General features: G+C 38.6%; 1 long non-coding RNA gene across 1 annotated transcript; it reads left to right on the top strand.

Annotated features, from left to right (window-relative positions):
* Positions 1-480: 480 nt before the first annotated feature.
* Positions 481-1,244, top strand: LOC113321212. The gene is made up of 2 exons (XR_003346546.1): positions 481-644; positions 1,116-1,244. It is a non-coding gene; the product is annotated as an uncharacterized LOC113321212 (long non-coding RNA).
* The last annotated feature ends 5,772 nt before the right edge of the window (positions 1,245-7,016 follow it).

Here is a 7,016-nt window from a genome sequence, read left to right as displayed (position 1 = left end):
CATGTTTGTTTGTTGTTTCACGGGTATTATCCGGCAGTACATATGTTGCATACTAATTTGAACTTCTTTTGATTTTGTTTTATTCTTAGTTTTATCACTTGTTGTGGTTTGATCCATAAGTGCATATCTTTCATACTAAAATAAGACTCTCGATTATGTTTTTTTGATAGATTCATTACATGCGGTTTGTTTTTTAGTTCATGAATCAGCAGTACATATGTGTCATACTGATACGAACTGCTTTTGATTATGTTTTATTCTTAGTTATATCATTTGTTGTTGTTTCATCCATAGTGTTTTTATTCTTAGTTATATCATTATGTGGAATACTGATACAAACTGTTTTTTTTTTGGGTTGATCCATTAGTACGTATGTGTAGTACTGAATATGTGCTTTAATTCGTCTATATTCATGGATTCGTCACTTTTTCTTTACATGCAGTTGATTTTTTAGTTCATTTGATTTTATTTTATTCAAAGTTTTGCCACTGTTTGTCTGTTGGTAGTTTAGTTCGGGTTAGGCGTAGGAATGGATCGTGGTGGCCGTGGCGTATAATGGGATTTCCTGAATTTCTTGATGGTTGCGTCCTTTCTCTGAAGGATCAAACTCCGGTGAAGTTCTTGGGACGATATAATGCAAACATGTAAGTGTTTCGATATTCTTGTTTATGTAATCTTGTTTAGTATGAAGTGTGTTTTAATGGGTGTGCATAATGTATGTAATGCATTCTCATGCATTTTTAGTGTGTTTTGATGAGAGTGTGTAATGCATGTATTGCATTCTCATGCATTTTTAGTGAGTTTGATGGAGTCCATAATGAATGTACTGTATTATTCCCAGATAAGTATTGTAGAAGGTTTTTGCAGCTTCATTTGGTATAATTTGGCAGTGCGTATATGCTGCACTGCTGAAAATTCAGTTTATATACGCTACACTGACGAGAAATCAGTGTATAAATGTTGCACTCTGTAAAAATCACAGTCTACACTTCATAGAACATTACAGTAGCTGCTGGTTTTTTGCTCCATAACTATTATTCTGCACTAAGCATAACCAAGTAATCCGCTTGGAGTTTTTATACATTTTTTGATCATCTCAGTTGGTCACTTAGCAGGGGGCTCAACAAGACGTGCTAGTTGATATGGTTGCATAAAGTCATTTTTACAAGCAGAGATTGGTACACCTTATCAACACAACTACGTAAGACTCTTGCTTAAGTTTCTTTTTTCGCATAGAGGAATACCAAAAAAAAAACTAATAAACAGTTTATCTCCTTGTTATACCTTTTTCTCTTAGTATACCAGCACCGTCATCTATCCGCTGCACAACCCATAACGATTTTAGTTTCAATTTTTAAGTATATTCACTCTATAATTACCCAAGTTGGACTAAGTGAAGTATTGTTCATTATGGGGACATTTATAGGATCCTGTACATATTTTTCTTAACATTAAATCTGTGTTAGTATGTTTAAAATACACTGAAAATATGAGTGCATCCAATATGTACTGATAGTTGTGAAACGAAGACTTGCCTTTCTTAGCATTACACATAGGTTTAGATAGAATTAGTTGTGTTTTGTAACGCAATCACTGTCATGGTGTGAAAGGAAGAATTTTGTTTCTTAGCATTATCCATTGGTTATATGATTTTTTTGGGTTGGTAATGGAATTGGCTTATTAAGCAGTTTATGTGTCGGTTCGAGAACGATTTTTTTTTGGATTATACAGTATGAATTGAGTTTATTCAAGGATGATTTTTGTAGATGTAAAACATGAACTGAGTGTAGGTATACAGTCAATAAATTGGGAGTATAAGTACTGTCAAGAAATAGTTATTTGTTGCCTTCGAAAAAGAAAGGACCGAATAAATTGAGTGCAGATGTACTGTCAAGAAATTGAGTACATCATTTATAGACTGGAAAACATTTTACAGGATTATTACTCTTCGTTAGTTGGTATGGTTTGCTAAACGCCTACACGTCTTAAGAGTTTTCATTGGTAATGGGTGATAAGTGCCTTAAATACATCTTTTGAATGTCAATTTTTTATGCTTTTCTTAGTTATTTCTCTTGTATTTTTGTATATTACGTTTGTTTTATTTTGCAGGCATTTTGGAGTCATGTTACATGAAAGAAGAGGAGAAGAGGCATAATTCATCATTTTGTCTACGCTAGGTGCTAATGGATTTGAAGCCAAGGCAGTCACACTTATTAATCGGGGTAGCCACCTACTGTGATAAGGGCCAGTCTTATACGCAGCAACAACAAAGCTAGGTCCTAATACACTCGACCAGTTCCGCTCATTTCATCTCAGTCTACAACCAAAATACGAAGAGTTGCTGCCAAGAGTTCACCGTTGTCCAACAAAGTCGACCAGCAGCTAGTCACGGTTCTTGTGGTCGTGTTTGAGGAGGAAAGGCGTGATCCAGAAGCTCAGAACAACAAGACAGAGTAGAGATTAATACCAAGAAACCAGTTTGGAAAGAGTTGTTGTCTGTCATTGATTGGAATGAAGATCAAGGGAGATCAGGACTGGGATCTCGAAGCTGAGAAGGAAATAAAGATTGGGTATTCAATTTTGGAGAGTTTGGTTTGATTTTGAAGTCGTTTTGCTGACAAGAGAAGGCAGTGAAGAGAAGACAAGTTAATATAAAGGATTCTTAAATGCTACATACGGGCAACTCCAGATAAAGCTTGATTTAGAACTTGAGATAAACATGGAAACATTGGTCGAATATTCAAAGATTGGGTTTGTAAAACTTGGACGGAAAACCAGTTAAGAGAGTGAAGATTCTTGCCGTTGATTTTGATAGTTAACAGTGCAGAAGATATGTACTCGAATTTATAAGTATATAAGCTATGTGTACTCAAATTTGTAAGCAGTGCAGCGGATATGTACTCAATATAATAAAGGTGTAGACACGCACACGTTCGGTAGTAGAGGGTATTATGGTCATTTCAATGTTTTCAATTAATTTTGGACCTCCAGATAAAAAAAAATTCCGGTTGGACCCTACTATAAATAACCTTATGGGCTTAGGACCAAACATGAAATAATCTTTTCTTTCTTCTCTTTCCTTCTTCTTTCATCTTCTGCTCTGTTCTTCTTCTCCGTCTCTCTGTCGATCTCAGTTTCTGAGATTTGAGTTCTTTTGTGTGAGAGTTTCATTGAAACCTTGTTAGTTTGTTGAATTGAGAGAGAAGGTGGTGAAGTTTCTATCGATTGAATTTTGGAAGAAGCAGAAAAGGGTAAGTAATTTAGGATTTCGAATTGATTGATTCTTTTTATGATTTGGTTTTGATTTGATTGTTTATAGAATGGGTTTGTCTTTAATTTGAGGTGGAGTCGATTGCATGGGAGCTAATTTAAGTTTCTTTAGGAATTGGAAATTAGGGTTTAGAGAATTGAGCTGTTGATGAAGATGATGAATTGAACAATGAAGATTCGAAGAAGAGATGTTATTATTTCAAGATGGTGTTTGTGATTGAAATTGGGTTTGTTTGAATTGAAGTTTAGATTTAGATTCTTCATGGACTTGGTATTCATAAATTGGAGGTTTGAGTTTTGAATTGATGAAGTAAGAATTGACTGAGAATTCTAGAGTTGCAGTCGCGGGTTAGTGGTGTTGCTGGTTTAGAAGAGTTGTAGATGATCTGAGATGTAAGATGAGGTGATGTTGAGTCATGAGATAGACATCTTGGTGGATGTATTTGATTAGGGTGATGTTATACAGTACAAGGAGAAGAACTGAGCTGAGATTTAGATAATTGGCTAGGATTGTTGAGTTACTGTTGAAGTTAACTGGACTGGTGTAGGTAGAAGTGTTGAACTGAGATGAATTGAGGCTAATGGGAATATAGCTGAAGTTGTAAGTGGTGGTATTTGGGAAGTCATGGAGTGAACTGGTGGAGGTGCATATAGTTTGTTAGGTGCAGCTGAAGAGTGGTTTGAAGTTATGATGAATGAAATGGAACTTTTGTTGTAGAATAGGTTTGGATATTGAATTACAGTTGGGGATGGTATGTCTGGGATGTAGAAGTCGATGTTTTTTTGGAAATGAAGCTATGTTGGTTGTGGTGAGAGTAAGGAAACGGTGCTGGTGGTAATGTTATGTAATGGATGCTGAACTGGTACTGTAAGTGGAGATGTTATAGTTAGAGCAGGGTCAATAATGGACTAAGACAGTCGGTGTTGAATTATGATAGGCATGTGGTTGTGTAGATAATTGAATGGCAGGAATGAAGGTGTTATTAGGCTTAAATTGGAGCTATAAGGATATGAATGTTGCAGGTGTTAATGGCATATGTGAAGCTAGGTTTAGTTGAACTGATTATGAAGAGAATGAAGATATGTTTGGAACTATAATTGGGATGTTGTAAAGATACAGGGAGGAAGCCTAGTGATGAAATTGTTATTGAAGATGAAATCGTTAAGGTTCAGCGTTAATGATGCCAAAGGCTGTTGGAGATTGATTATGAATTGGATTAAGACTTAGATTTGTATATTCAGCTCAGAATAAAGATTTGTCAGTGTTGATGCAGTTGGGACTGTGGTTGAAATTTAAGGAAATGAATCAAGAAATGATTGAGCTGTTGTAGAAGTAATGAGATGATAGAATTGTTATTTCAAGTGAAAGGATTATTTCAGTTAGAAATGGATCTTTTGGTCTTGGCATGTTTTGTGATTGCATTTTGATTGTGCAGTAGAAGTTTGGCGTAGGCATGTGGCCTATTAGTCATCCCTGTCGGTGTAGCTGACTTATCTGACTCGGACCATCTGACTTATCTGACTAGATCAAATTTGTGAGCCGTGTGAAGGTCAACCTTCCCGCACAGTTTGGAGAGCACTGAATTAGAATGAGAGCCACGGAACTCGCTCGATTCGCAGATTGGTCTGACTCGTAATTAACTTCTGACTCTGTGTTCGATAGCCTGACCGTCGTAATGTTAATTGTGGTTACATTCATAAGTAGCTTGGTCCATCTTTATTCCATTTCATATATGTCCGAGGATCTGCATAGCCCTCGATTTATGTGTTATTTATCCATTCCTACTTTTTTTATGCCAATGTTGGTGATTGGCCTGGGATGGGAGGGAGTAGGTCTTGCTTCATATTTGTTAATTCATTTCTGGTTTACACGACTTGACTCTTTTGTGTGGTATTCATTCTCGTTCGGCTCTTGGAATTACATCTAGCAGTGGTTGGAACAACTCGCAAAATTTAACGACTTCACCTACTTCATTACCCCTAACCGTTTCCCGTACCTCTATTGAAACAGAATGGTTTCATGTTCCTTCATCGATTGGTTATTCCTTTCTCTTCGTCTCTCTTTTTCCCATTTTGGTCTCGATTTGTTTAAAAGATTGAAGAGCCCTTCTTGATATCGGCCACGGACCAACAACTGTAATCTTGTTTCTTCGATTATAGCTATGTTCATCGGGTTTACTCCCGAAGTAAGGTAGGCGTGGTCCAATACTCCCTGTAAAAGAATCTGGTGATAAAAGAGAGAAAGAAGCCTACAACTAACAATAAGTAAACTCCTCATTTGTGAAGAGAACTGCTCCTGTGGCTGAGTTTCATTAGTACTGGCAGCTTGTTCGAGATTTGGGGCTATAACACTCAGTAGTTCCTTGTACCTTAAGTCAGAACCTGAAGATGTTACAGCTGGAGAGATTGAAAGGATTGGATTCGAGGATATTCATACAGAAGCAGCCAAAGACCAAGAGGTACTGGATTTTCTTTCCCTGAAAGGGGAAGGAAGGCTGGAATGCCAACAGACGTCTATTATCGAATTCACCGGTAACGTTACGTCTGTCGCTTAGGTGCTACCATGCCGCGAGTAACTGAATAAGGACTAACGGGCGGTCAGTCGTCTTCACATGGGCCTCATCTCATGCGGGGGAATCATTCTTTCAGAACCTCTCCCTGAAGAACAAATTAGGACTGTCTGATGCTTTGGACTCCGGAGAAGATTCTGGACAGAGGCCTTTTCAAACGCAAGAACAGACCAGTGACTAGGTGGCCTGTCAAGTGGGTGGGCCTTCCAACAGAAGATGCAACTTGGGTTGACGCAGAGGCCCGCTACCCCGATTTCAACGCCTGAGGTCAGTAGGGGGGAGGCTTTGTTACACCCGAGTCAGTACCATCCCATTAATGACGGTCTAGTTCATATGTTAAGGGCTGGTAAGGTTTTGCGCGTTGTATCGAATTAAACCACATGCTCCACCGCTTGTGCAGGCCCCCGTCAATTCCTTTGCCTCATATGAGAATGGAAAACTGGAGCAATTTCTGCATCGGTGGATGAAAAATAGCGAACAGAAGAATTTCTGGTTGACCATGTTCCCAGAAAAAAGATACTTCTTTTCTATTCGAGAAACGACGAGCACGACTGAAGTGGCTATACATACAAATCTATTTACGGATCTATATGCTTCGATTGGAACAGGAAGTTCCAGAACATGCGGCTGGTATACGACCCTAATGGAACTGCCTTTTATCTTTTGTATTCGGATAGGATTTCTGTTGGCTTCATCCGGAGGCTCGCGTAGTTTGATAATTCTCCTCCTCTTCCCGAAAGCTTCGCGGGGACTACTTTACGACGACGGACGACCGACCGGAGGGGGTTTACTGCACAAGGCCCCTGCAGAGGAAATTCTCCCTGCGAATAGAAGATACTCAGCTCCGCACAACATAGGGATTGACACGCTTTCGGAAAGAACATAGAATAGTAGAGGATCGAGCATGCAGAAGACGGCGATCATTAGAAATTCTAGAATGAGGGATGCTGTAATATACTCTTTCCCATAACTTATCATAGTCAAGGAAGCATACTAATGAACTAGGCTTACAAGTGCCTCTAGGCCAATGACCAGGGACACTAAAAGCACACACTAATGCACATCTTGCTTTACCAGGATGAAAGGGTCACGCTTTCACGAAGCTCGTCTCACGATGTCATCATCCTGCTTTCACGAACACCTGGTTAACCATGAGTTGACTCATTAACCAGTCCT

Source organism: Papaver somniferum, chromosome 11 (assembly GCF_003573695.1).
Source record: "Papaver somniferum cultivar HN1 chromosome 11, ASM357369v1, whole genome shotgun sequence".
Classification (NCBI taxonomy): domain Eukaryota; kingdom Viridiplantae; phylum Streptophyta; class Magnoliopsida; order Ranunculales; family Papaveraceae; genus Papaver; species Papaver somniferum.
Note: the sequence above shows the minus strand (reverse complement) of the source record. Positions and strands in the feature narration are given on the sequence as shown.